Source organism: Sceloporus undulatus, chromosome 1, assembly GCF_019175285.1.
Source record: "Sceloporus undulatus isolate JIND9_A2432 ecotype Alabama chromosome 1, SceUnd_v1.1, whole genome shotgun sequence".
Lineage (NCBI taxonomy): Eukaryota > Metazoa > Chordata > Lepidosauria > Squamata > Phrynosomatidae > Sceloporus > Sceloporus undulatus.
The window spans coordinates 181,465,897-181,479,807 of NC_056522.1; the positions used below are offsets into that span (position 1 = coordinate 181,465,897).

The 13,911-nt window shown below is 39.4% G+C and overlaps 1 protein-coding gene across 1 annotated transcript in view; it reads right to left on the reverse strand.

Moving 5' to 3' along the window:
• Positions 1 to 13,911, reverse strand: part of MACROD2 (mono-ADP ribosylhydrolase 2) — a 1,190,526-nt gene that overhangs the window by 814,200 nt on the left and 362,415 nt on the right. The window lies entirely within an intron of this gene.

Here is a 13,911-nt window from a genome sequence, read left to right on the forward strand (position 1 = left end):
TTTGCTTTAAAGAGCTGAAAATCAGATAATTCCTTAGAACTGACAACACTGTTTCAAAGAAAATTATATAACTCCCCTCCTATCATCACTACCACCACCCAGCAGAGGCAGTTTTAATTAGAATCCAAAATGTTTTTAGACACTTTCTTACAGAGTAATGGGATGACAGAAATCAATTCCTTTATCTTCCCTTTTTAATCAAAATTCAAGTCCCTTTTGCCATGCTTTTGATGTGGTTCTGCATAAGCGATTCATTGGAAGTAAAATGGCAAATCCTCTCCTTTCAGGAGAACATTGTAATTCATAAAGTAGGCAAAGAGTAATTCATGTATTTAAAACTTCAGTGGAATGAATTTTTCTGTGAAGCCTTGGAGATTTGAACACATGGAATTTGTATTTTTGGTCCATGTATTACACTGTTTGCAACTTGACAATTAATTAAATGAATCGCTTACCCAATCAAGTATGGAGACCAAGATGACTCGCAGTACCAAAGGCCTATTTAATAATGCAAGACGATGATCAGTCAGCTAGTGATGCTTAGCATGGCCAAATCAGGTTTTTGGAATGCCCCTTAAAGTTGTAATGAACCATGGTGTCCTAATGAGAGATTTCACTGAATCTTAACTAATCAAGCTGAAGTCTTTTCAAGAACCACTAAACAGAAAAGCAAACTGCATACAAAATATATTTTACTTACAATTCCCATTCACTAATATAGTCAAAGATAAGACTGCAAAGGAATTGTACTTTTGCTGAGGAATATTTGAGGTACAGTCTCAACAATTATTTAAATGCCAGATTTATTAGAGAAAAAATGTTAGTAATGTTAAAGGAGTTTTAAATAGCTATATCCCATACTCTGACCCATGGCCCCCCTGTCAACTTGGGGAGTCTGAGTTAGGGGTGGCACTTGAAATGATAATTCAAAATATTTGGTGTGGAAGTTTCTTGTCTTTCCTGCATAATTCCCTAGGAATAATGGGTAGAAGGAGATACTGAGTGTGGAGGGGATGCTGTCATCAGGGGAGGGGGAAGAGTAATTGGGACTTGGTTGCTCCTGAACTGGCTGACACTTCAAATAGGATGGATAGCCCTAGCAACATGCCCTCTAGGCCGAAAATGCTTCTGCTCAATGTCATGTCAGTAAACAGGAAAACACCTATGATCCAGATTTGATCCTGGATGAGAAAGCCGTCCTGGCTCATACTATTGAGCCCTGGCTGACTGAAACTGCAGGAAGAGGTAATGTCTCCCAGTTCTGTTCACCTGGGTTCTCTGTGCAGCAGCAGGCAAGGAAGATAGAATCACAGTGATCTATTGGGGTTTCATTTCCCTCACCAGTATACTAGGTTAGACTGTGCATATTTGAAGATGAGTGGTTGTGACATAATAGAGATTCGGAGCCTTACTGCATGAGGAACATGGTGGGCGAGTAGCAGTTTTCTCCTTGCCTCTCTGAATACTGTTGTTCCGTTCTCCTTCCCGAGGGAGATGGATATAAAAGTATGCCTTTTATCAAACTGATTATTCCAGTGTGACAAAAGGCACACTTTTATTATCGTCTCCCTCAGGAAGAGAACAGAAGTGCTACAATGGCATGAGAAGAGACATAAGATTTCTCTTCCGCTCTATTTTGGCTTTCTTTTCTCATGTGATTAAGTTGTAGTGCTCACCCTGCTGCTCAACCTCCATACACAATCAAGCTGAATTTGTCTCAGCAGAAGCACTGAACTCCCCCTGTCTTGTTGTGATGGCAAACAACAACATCCATGCTAAAATCCTTCTGTCAGGAGTGGCGCAAGGATTCATGTCTTCCATGATGACCAAGGGTCTGTATCAAGTAGTATCTAGTGCCATCAATGCTGCAGAATATACTCTAGAACTCTTTTTTTCTGTGCTAGGTGGGATGATAGTGATTGGGGTGCAGAGAAGCTTTTCATAGTTCTGTTGTCATGTTGCCAGTACTTGGAGGGGTTTAGAGTGACTGGGAGTCACAGCCTCTGCAAAGAAGTGGAGTATTCAAGATGGTCTATCCTAGGTAGTTTCCTGATAGCTCATGGGGTGTTTCCTTTTCCAGGGCAGGTGATCCTGTTGATACTCTGGCAGATTTCTGGAACTGGGAAATGACCATGGTAGTGGACATTATTATTCCTAAGCATCCCCACTACAGAGTAGAGCCAAACAAGCCTTCTAGTTTACTAAGGAGCTGGCAGTAATAAAGAGTTTATAGTGAAAATGATGGCAAATCCAGAGCACGTCCAATTAAACATAGGCTATGGCCTATGTCATGGCAATATAAATCATACTTCCAGTCATGTTGTCTTAAGTCGTATTTTATGCTCTATCACATAAGAGCAGCATGTAGAGCACTCAGAAGACCACTGTGAAGATCATGTATGACCCTTTGCAAATAAAAGAGATTTTCATACCAGCTCTTAAGCACTGGTAAATCACCTCTAAAACATGGAGGAAGTGTGCGCGTGTGAAAGCCTGGCACGCTTCCTCATTGTCAGGGAATCATCAGCTCCCTCTAGCATCACTGAATTGTTCCAGAAGAGGGAATTTCCTCTGAACAGAAACTTTGCATTCTGAGGGAATTCCCTCTCCTGGAACGATTTAGTGATCCTTAGAGGGAGCCAATGATTCCCTGACGATGAAGAAGTGCACCAGGCTTTCACACACATGCTTCCGCAACATTTTAGAGGTGATTTACCAGTGCTTAAGAGCTGGTATAAAAAAGCTGAAAATCATTCAGATTTACTCTGATTTGGATGCTGGAGATGTACTTTTGAATCCTGCTTAGCTTTTATTTGGATACATTTCAATTTGGGAAGTTGGCAGATGTGGCCATGATTACTGCCACATGTGCATTGGACCCATATTTTATTTCATATTACTTATATCTCGCCTTTCTTCCAGCATGAGAACCAAAGCAGTGTACAAAATTTTTAAAAGGACCCTTGCCACTCCTGGCTCTTAAAGGCAGCCAGGGAAGAATTGGCAGAGTTGGTAAAGGGGGGGTGTTGGATGTCTCACTGCCACAAGACAGAGATCAATCCTGCCACTACTGAACTCCTCTCTGTTACTTCTCTCTACCAGATAATTGGAGGCCAGCCTTCAATATCCAATAACCTTTCTTGAGCAAGGTTCTAGAGCAAGGTTCTAGCTTCCCTGCTTCACAGATTCCAGGATGAAATGCATTACCTAGATCTATTTTGAGATTCAATCACTGTGTACATTTATGGCACTTTATAAATATAGCTAATAATAATAATAATAATAATAATAATAATAATAATAATAATAATCTGGCTTCAGGCCTGGTTATAGGATAGAAAAAACTTTGGTCAGCTTGGTGATTGACCTATGCTGGGAATTGGACAAGGTAGTTCTGCTGGATTTCAATAACATCGGCCATTTTCAGAAGGGAGTTGATGACATTTTTACAGTAGTTCCAATTCCAATTCTTCTTGAAGGGACAAACTCAGATGGCAGTAATGGAGAACTTCTGTTCAATCTGTTGGCCATTGGCCTGTGGGCAGGGTCTATCTGAGCTCAGTTTTGTACCTATGCTGTTTAATATCGACATGAAACTGCTCTGAAAAGTTATCAAGCAATTTGGAGTTCAGTGTCATACATACAAATGACACCTAGCTCCATCCATCCTTTTCCATCTAACTCCAGGTTATATGTTTCCATGTTCGGTGACTCTAAACTGGACTTTGCTACCAGTTATCGACTGAATGAGGACAAACAAATTGAAATTTAATCCAGATAAGAAAGAGGTGCTCATCACTTAAAAGACAGATAAGGGAATAAGAATTTATCCTGTGCTAGATGGAATTACACTTCCCTCTGAAATCTCAGGTTTACAGCTTGGCTTGACTCCTGGAATCACTCACTCTCAGCCTGGATGTCCATGTTTCAACAGTGGCCAAGAGTGCTTTTGCACAGCTAAAGTTAGTATGCCAGCTGTGCTTTTCTTTAAGATGTCAGATCTGGCTACGGTGACATGTCTTGATTACATCTTGGTTGGATTACTGTAGTATATTCTAAATGGGGCTGCCTTTGGAAAGGCGAGTTCAAAATTATTGTAGCCTGACTGCTGTCTGTGGCTAGTTATAGGGAATATATAAATCCCTTGAAACAGCTTCACTGGTTGACAATCTGTTCCTGAGCAAAATTCAAAGTGCTGGTTATGATCTTTAAAGCCCTATACAGTTTGGGCTCAGAATCTGAAAGACCACATCTCTTGAGATCTAATATCTTCAGAGCAGGGCTTTCCCAGTCCTATCACTATCATATTTGGCAAGGACACAGAAGATAGCCTTCTGGGTAGCAGCTCCCAGGTTATGGAATTTCCTCTCCCAGGAGGTTCAGTTGGCATCTATCTACTCACCTTCCAATGGTAGGCAAACGTTTTTTATTTTATTTAGGCAGGACTTGCAGCTCAGTTTAAAAAGCCATTTTTGAAAAACATTCCAGTAATGCACACTAACACTAAAGGTATCTAACATATTGACTAGTAAAGTGAATGCTAAAGGGAGATAATAGACAAAAATGTAAGCTAATAGACATATAAACGATACAGCTGATATTTACAGCTTTAAATTAAAGGATGATTATCCTTCAATAATTTCCCCGGTAATTCATTATAAGGTGGTCTAAAGAGTATCCTAACTGAAAAGGGGGGGGGGCTTTCATAATCTGTATCATAAAACTGCTGTGCTATTCTATGTGTAAATTAGTTTAAAAGCAGCTTTAAAGGTAATTTGAAGAATGTAGATTTCTAAACTCATACAGATGCAATTTAGATGAGAGACCGCATCCTCCTATCTCTAAAATCCACACTTTCATAGCCTGACAGAGAATCTTTTTTTCAGTCCTGCATAACATCATGTCAAAGATCACATCATGCCTCCACTTGGTAAGCTATAATAATGAGATGGAAGACCCTGGGCAATGACAAGTTAGTGCAGGTTCATTTGCTTGTCACATGATTTCAACTAAAGAAAGGGAAGAAAAGGAGGGATCTTCCTTCCTTGGTAAATATGTTGGGATTTTCCTTTGGAATGCGCAGTTGCTAGGCTCACAATATGATGTGACAAATGTTTAATTAAAAAGCAGCAATTGCTTCTTTTCTTCGAGTTTGGTACCTGCAATCCAAATAATCTATGGTAACGTAACAAAGACCAGTTATTCATAAGGCGTGTGTCCCTTGTTTGAGCTCCAGATTGAGTTTCTAAACTAGACCAATTATGTGGAATTGGGGTTTCTATTGTTTGACATCTTTTAGAAAACACCTTGTTAAGAGAAGAGATCCCACAGTGAAAAAGTCAAAAGAGGCCTTCTGAGACAGGAATTTGATCACTCAAAAGTCCAAGGGACATTTTTAAAAAGCCAAAAAAACAAGTGTCACTCATATAGATAGATGGAAAAATGAATGAAAAAGATATCTGATACCCAAAGAAATAGTCTTACATTCCAAAAAAAGTCAAGAAGAAGGGTTATTCATTATTTCTCTCTAAAAGAGCTGAAAGGGGCCCAAGTCTTCTGGCCTCCCTCTCAGATATTATCAGAAACGTAACAGACAAATATACTGTATGTAAATATGCCAATGCCTTTGCTGCCATATTTATAAGCAAATCACAGTATTTCATCTGCTTTTCCTATCTGTTAACAAAAAGCACATAAAGTATATTATTCCGAGGATTAATTGTGCCATCATCTATATGCCTCTTGAAAAATACTGAAACTCACTGGGTTCAATGGAGCTAATCCATAGTAAGTAAAAGACAACAGCATGAACTACCTTTTCAACAGTATAGCAATTTTATTTCGTAAATTTTTTAAAAATTGGTTAAAACGTCATTATTAGTTGGTAAGAACATTAACAATACTGGTGTGTTTTCTAAGGCAAAAGGTAGTTAATTAAAAAAAACTGTAATCTTTCCACTGGTTTTTCTGCAATTAAGAGATTTACTGCAACTCCTTCAGAGCTAATCTACTCTGCTTAATTAAAAAGAAAACCTTTATAGTTATGAGAAAAATATTTCATAGACATGTCCTCTGTAACTCCAACTTTGCTCATATCCCTTTTCATAGGTCATATCCAGGCCTGATTCATTTTTCTCTGGAGAAAATGCAGTCTTTGAAACAATGATGCTTTTGATTTATCATATTGGTTTTCTATAGCTCAGATAGCTTAAGGGACTGACAATGAGATATCAAACACTTTATTTTGGGGCCATTATTTTGGCTCAGGCACAAGCAGAAAATCTCTGTCATAAGACTGACTATTCAAAAACGTGTACATAAACCTGTTCTGGCAGCATCTGATGACTATGAAATTGGACTGGCAGTTGGAAAGAGATCCCAAGTGATTTAGGAGAGGAAATGTCTTCACAGCCACTGCAAAAGGATTCACATCACAACTAGACAGGCATCCACAAGAAACCACACTATCCATTCAACATGCTAATGTCTTCAGAACCTTTATTCTTTAGGCATGAATTACATGATCGTTTCATATACAGTGCATTATTCGAAAGACAGAGAGAAAATGCCTTGGAAAATAACTCAGGCAATCCAGCAGTTCTGAAAGGCAATTGGATTGTACCAAAAGAGCACGAAAGGCACTTGCATGAAAAGTAAAATGGATGCTCAGTTACTTGACAAGCAGAGCAACATATAGCAGGGTCAGAACAACCTGGCTTTCAAATGTTAGACAGCAGCACTAACATCCATCAAGTGTGGGAGAATGGGAACTATCATATCTAACAGGATCAAACATTGACCCAAAGTGAGGTAATGCAAGTATTCAGAAGGTAGTCAGAGATAACAGCCCCAGGACACGTTTCTGCCAGACTGTGATAGTTCTGGGTTTGTTGGTGTAACAGAAGGCTTTCTCAAATGCTTACTACTGACATGATTGATTGCAATTTAGGAAATCTCCAGTTATTCAGCTTTGTGCCTGTTGCGTGAATTCTGGGAAATTCCTGAAGTTAATGGTTAAGTGGAAGGCTTTGGGAAACAAAAAATAGTTTCTCTGAAACTGGGATTCTTTTGTTTATTTATAGAAAAACTGTATACTCCACAATTTCTCCTCCAATAGAAAGCTTATAAAACTCTTACGCAAAATGGCTTACAAAATATAATAGACACAGATAACAGTTCATCAAAAAGCAACAGTCCATAAAAAAAAACCCACAAAGAACACACAAGCAGCATCAAGACAAAAAAAAGGAGGAAAAACAAGCAATCAATAAGGTAAGCTAAACAACAGAAACAAGCACTCCTTTCATTTTTCTCTTATGATAAATGATATATCTGCCTTGTCAAGTTTATCAGCCAGCATGGTGTAGTGGTTTGAACATTGGACTATAACTCGGGAGATCAGGGTTTGAATCCCAACTCAGACAATGGAAACCCAGTGAGTGACTTTGGGCAAGTACCACTCTCTCAGCCTCTGAGGATGGCAATGGCAAATTGCAAAATCAACACTATATTTCATACAACAGGGACATTATGTGTGTGTGTGTGTGTGCTTTCAAATATACATATACACTTGTCTCTCCACATGTGCGGATTTGACTTTTGCAGATTTGATTATTCACGGATTTTATGAATACGTTCGCTCTAGAAATATCTGGGTCCTCCAACACAACTCTATGGTCAACTTTAACCAAAAGACACACCAAAGGACCTAGAGATTCCTAGAAAGAACACTCCACTAGGCATTTATAGCTCCTCCAGTGCAATTCTATGGTCAATGTCTGGCAGATGTTGACTCCAGAGTCCTAGAGATTCCTAGAGAGTTTTTCTCTCAGGCAAAAGCATAGTGCTTTTGTTATTTGTGACTTTTCCACATTCATGGGGGTCCTGTGCCCCTAACACCAGCAAATGTGGAGGGGGAAGTGTATACAGTGGGGCCTCCACATACGCGGCCTTTTTATAAGCGGCTTTGAGCGTACGCGCTCAAGCTGCTGGGCGCGCGTGCGGGGCAGAAGGGACGGTGTGTCCCATTCAGTTGAATGGGCGCGTGTGCCTGTTGCGCTGCGCGCGTGCCCGTTGCACCACGTGCGCGCCCGGTGCGCCCTGCGCACCTCCGCACCACCGTGCACGAGCCTCATTGTTTACAATAGGGCTCGAGCATAGGCGGAAATCGCCATACGCGGCAGGATCCGGAATGGATCCCCCGCATATGGCGAGGTTCCACTGTATAACTGAAAGCATTATGGCTTAGTTTTTTTCTTTCTTTCCCCAGAACTATAAACAATGCCCACAGATTAGCTCATGAGTTTTTATCCTTCTTCATCTTCAAAAGAGGCACTTCAAATGTGAAACTAACCATTTTTACTAAGTTTTCTTTTTTAATTAACTACATGTTGCATACAGTACATTTTTAACAGACATTTGAGGATTTTGCTATTTCCTGGTGACCACTAAATTACTCATCTGGCTTTTATACATACAAGCATGGGTAAGGTAACATTAATAAACTTTTTCTCTGTGATTTAAAAACTGAAGATATATATATAACTCAAGATAAAAATCTATGTGCCTTGCAGCTTAAAAGAAATTGTTGTAATGTAATAGCATGCACTCAGAGTTTTGGCTTAATGACCTTAAATAGCTGTAATACATTGCAATGACTCTTTGTCTATACCTACCTGGAATTCACTTGCAATTCAGCTGACCTGGCAAGGAGTGTGGATTTTAAACCAGATGGTGTCCAGATGCAAAGGACAAAGGTTCCTGTAACTTTTATGAAGAGGGTAGGAATGGTACTCTGGAAAATACAACATGCCCTACTCCTACATATAATATGCTGCATGTGTCAACATGACTGGAGAAAAGCAGAAAAACACAGTCCTCCACTCTTCTTCCTCCTTGCTACCTTTCAAAACCATGAGCCTTGCCTTGTTCAAGAATCAGTACCTCTGAGCTCAGCAAAGATCTCCGTATTCTTTTAGCAACAGAATCTGAGTAGCTAAGAAGAGTGCAAAAGCATGAAACAACTGGCTCCTGTGGCTTATAGCAGATAATAATAAATAATAATAATAAATTTTATTTCTACCCCGCCCTTCCATGGATATGATCAGGGCGGCTTACAAGATGATGGCTTCCTTGTCAGTGAGGCAATGAAGCCACTCCAGATTTTTGGGGACAGAGTTTTCAGGATATGTTTCAACACTTTGGATTAAATTTGTTCAATCCTTTGAAGCTTGGTTCGAAACTGGGAACACTGCCGCACCGACATGGAAGCCACCAACCAGGGCCGGGGCTAGAATGAATTTCACACATTGAATTGAACTGGTCAACCAAATCTTTGACTATGCATCTCTCAAGCTTCTTGCTAAACTATAGGGGGCCAACAGGCAATTCTGAACAAGGCATCTATTAATCACTCTTCATTTCTCAATACAGCCCAGGTGTTCAGGGAAAACCTGATCTTTTTGACAACTGCTGGCTTCCTGAGCTATTAATGGAAACACACCTGGGAAGGTCTCCCCTTCACCCTTTCACAGCACTCTGACAGAGACACACAGCTTCTCACAAGTCAATTTCACATTTAATTGCTTCAGAAACAAACCACTTGTTTGTAGTGATGACAAGCAAAAGCTGGTCCGAAAAAGAACACTGTCATTTTAAATGTTTTAAAGTATTTGAAAGAAAAAGGATGAGGAATATTTTGCTTTTAGTTTCAGTGTGTGATGTGTCTACACAATCCGGCATTTATTCAACAGTTTAAAATCTGTTATTCCAACTAGCAATTGCTCTTCCTTAGGTTCCCCATGTTTGAATGTATTCATTTGTTGTATCATTCTCTGCATATCAAATGCAATTTTCACCCATCAAAATACATAATAGAAAGATTGCTTAAAACCAATATCCCATTTAATGCAATTTAATTCCATTATCCAATTTGTTCAGAGCATTTTACTTGAGAATGGCGAGTAATGAGCAGCACTTCAGTCCATCTTGTCTATGAATTTTACCACAGCTTTCAATCAAGATCTTTACTAGAAAAAGAACAAGATTGCACCAATACTTTTAAAGATAGGCCTTTCAAAATTTTGTCTGAACACAAGCCTTGCACTGAAATTAATCTAATCTGAATTAATATTTTGTTCAGCAAAAGGCAGGATGTGGAAATTTAAAGAACAATGGGTATATTGTGGCACATTCGTGTGGGGGCATATTTTGTCATACACTTAATATGTTATCCTCACTTAGCAAATCTCTCCCCTCCCCTGTCTCACACAGGTATAGTGCTAGAGTGTAACCATGGGCTTCCAAATGTTTCTGGGCTGCCACTCCCACAGTGTTTCACCACAAGCTATAATGGTTAAGACTGATGGGAGCTGCAATCCAAGAACATTGTGGGATTACAAACTGATAAACACTGCACTAGAGGTCTATGCAGAATTGAAATGTATGCCAGTGCAGTACATTAATTTAAGAGAAAAAGTACAAAGCAGGGCAGCTGAAGCGGGCTCTTGCTCAAGATGTTAAAACTGGTTTCAAGATCATTTCCTTTGTTCTTTTTTGCTGCAACAGATTAACACAATGATCCTATAGGTTTTGAACATAAAGTTCTTATCTGGACACCACTAATGTTTAGAAGAACCACAAATGTTCACAACTTGACAGGCTTCTTTACTAAAGGGAGAGAGAAGGGGAAGAAAAATCCCAGTGTCCCATTGCCTCACTTTTCTACCCCACCTGTTTAACCCTGTATCAAATTTCTAACCCCAGTTTGTAATGAGCCTCCTTCTGCTCCTGGGAGAAAGCATCTCTTCAGTGTGTAGTCAGTGGTTGTTTGCTAGGGGTGTAAAGAATACCCTCAATCCCTCCCTTGGAGGGACTTTGGTTTTGAAAACGTTGCGGGAATAAAAATCATTGACATGGTTGGCTTGCTCAACATTTTGGTGCCAAAAAAGCACTGTTTTAGGTTACTGTTGCTGCTGCTGCTACTACTGTGTACCTTCAAGTTGTTTCTGACATAGGGTAAAAGAAATAAGTTTATCACACTAGGGAGATCCTGCTGAAAAACGGGATTTAAACTAGATTTGAATTTGAATTTTTAAAAAAAATGCAAATGTGGGAAGTTCATCACACATAATGACCCCCAAAGAGAAATAGCGCCAAGTTAAACCGGAGGTAAAGCAGAGAAAAACAGCAGCTTATTACTTTCGGGAAATTCTGAAAGTAAAAAGGTGCCGTTTTTCTCGGCTTTACTCCGGTTTAACTTCGCGTTACTTCACTTTAACCGCGACATTGTCTGATAAATTTCCCACATTTGTGGGGGGGGGGGGGGGAGAGGTTGCTTTAAATCTCTTTTAAATTTTGTTTTTCTTCAGGATCTCTCTAGTGTGATAAACTCCACAGGCAAATCTATCATGGGGTTTTTCTTTGGAAGATTTGTTGTGGGAGAGTTGCCCTGAAGCTTAGAGAGTCTGACTTGCCCAAAGTCGCCCAATGGGTTGCTGTAGCCAAACAGGAATTCAAACCCAGAATCCTAGTCCAACGCTCAAACTACTACATCATGCTGGATCTCTTGCCACCCTACGGCTATACTTGTACAGGTTTTATCTTTATTATTGGAATATTGTGAAGTATACCATCCATGACTTATTTAAGTCTAATAAAACTTTGTTACAAGTGCTAAAGGCATTGGGCTGACCCCATAGGAGAATAAGGCAGTGTTTTCCACAGGCAAGCACAATAGCCACAATAAGGTCATTTAATATATCTTATATTGAAAACATCTTGCCAATACAAATGATGGACAGTTTAACAACTTCATAGTTTTGAATCTGAGAAATATAGGCAACACTTGCAAAACTCCCAGATAAAACGGGGGATAGTACAATTGTACACTTTTGTAATTGCTGAAAGGAACAAAACTTCCTGCATCCCTCCTTAACTTTTTGTCTCTTATACACAGAAGACTGACACTGGCAACAATTCTGCATACTTACTTAGTAGTAACCTTTATTGGGACTTTTCCCCAAGCAAACACGCATCAGACTGGCCTGTTACAGACTGCCAAAATAAAGCTGCTTCAGGTCTCTTTGGAGGTATGCTGTTTAAACGATGCATGCATCCTAAGACTTCGGAGGTCGCGCCAAAGCCACACCCCATTAACCCTGCATCAAATTTCTAACCCCAGTGCAGCTTTGGCGCAGCTTCCAGATTCTTAGGATGCATGCATCATTTAAACAGCATACCTCCAAAGAGCCCCGAAGCAGCTTTATTTTGGCAGTCTGTTACAGGCTACAGTGCTGTTGTTCAGCCATTCAATCCAGTAAAACTGATTTTTAAAAGAGCAACTCTTCCTACAATTCCCAATAACCATCGTGCAATGGAAATTATTTTTTAAAGAAATAGCATGCAGAATTGAATTGAATTAGTATTATTTGTTTCTCATTTAATCATTTGAACAATCAAGCACATTACAAACAATTCAAACTCATTGACCAAAAGTTCAAAGTTTAGGTGAAAAGGAACACAAACAGAAAAAATGGCCAAAATGGCAAAAGAAAAAGGAGAATGGGTGGATTCTGAAACTGGTTGCTATCAGACTGTAATGTCAAGGCCATAGAATCTGCTATTTGCAATCCAGGTATAAGCCAATTTCCAGCCTTCTCTTGCAACTTGCAAGTGAGGCAGTAGAAGGCACTTCAGGGAGAGTAAGGTACTAGTTAGTGGTGTACAGAGGAGCAGTTCTGTCCAAAGTCCAAATCCTTTCGTCTCCTACACCCCAATGACAGATATTTATGACATAATTATACACCCATCTTTCTCTTCAAATGCTTTTTTGTTCAATGTTCAGTTTGTCAGTATAAACAAAAAATGGAGAATCATTATCCTGCCTAAAATATAAGAAAGTAAGTGGGTACCTTGGCCATGAAACCCACTGGGTAACCTTGGGCAAATCGCATGCTTTACGCCTCAGGGAAAGGCAATGGAAAATCTCCTCTGAACAAATCTTGCCAAGATAACCACATAACAGGTTCACCTTAGGGTCATCTTAAATCAGAAATGAATTGAAGGCACACAACAACCACCAATCTAGTCTCTATAATGAGGGATTAAAATCTGCTATATTTGTAAGATTTCCTTTTGTTTCATGAGTTACATTTTGGTTCCTTGGTTAATTGTGAATTAAAAGATATTAAGAACTTCAGGGCCTGAACAGACAGGCCAAAATAAAGCTGCTTCAGGTCACTTTGGAGATATGCTGTTGAAACGACACACACATCTTAAGAGACCAGAAGCTGTGTCAAAGCTGCGCCCCAGTCCTTAGGACTGAAGCATGGCTTTGGTGTGACTTCCGGCCTCTTAGGACGCATGCAGCATTTAAACAGCATACCTCCAAAGTGACTCAAAGCAGCTTTATTTTGGCCTGTCTGTTTGAGCCCTCAGTGAAGTATGCACAGTGAAATATTTTAGCTTAAACCATATATACATGGTCCATTATATCGACCTTGTTTTCAGTTTTAAAAATGAAATAAAAGACACTCAATGTGTACATTTACACATTGCACGTACAATAAATAAAAGTACACACTTATGTTTAAATGAGACAACAGACTAAAAAAACCCTTTACTATAAATCATATCACTCCATGGAGTGGGTGGGGTTATAACACTTGTTTACAATACAACAAGGATTATATGGTAATTTGCAATCATATAGAACTCTCTGGTTAATACGGAGCTGAACAGAAGCATATGATAACCAAATATGAAGCATCCCGCTACCTCTCACATAGTTCTTAATATCTATTTTGTTTGTTTTGTAATGACATTTCTGTTCCACAATCAGTGCTCCAAAAGACATTATTTTCAACAAAACATCAATTTTCTTTTTTTCAAAGACATTGAAAATGTCTAACA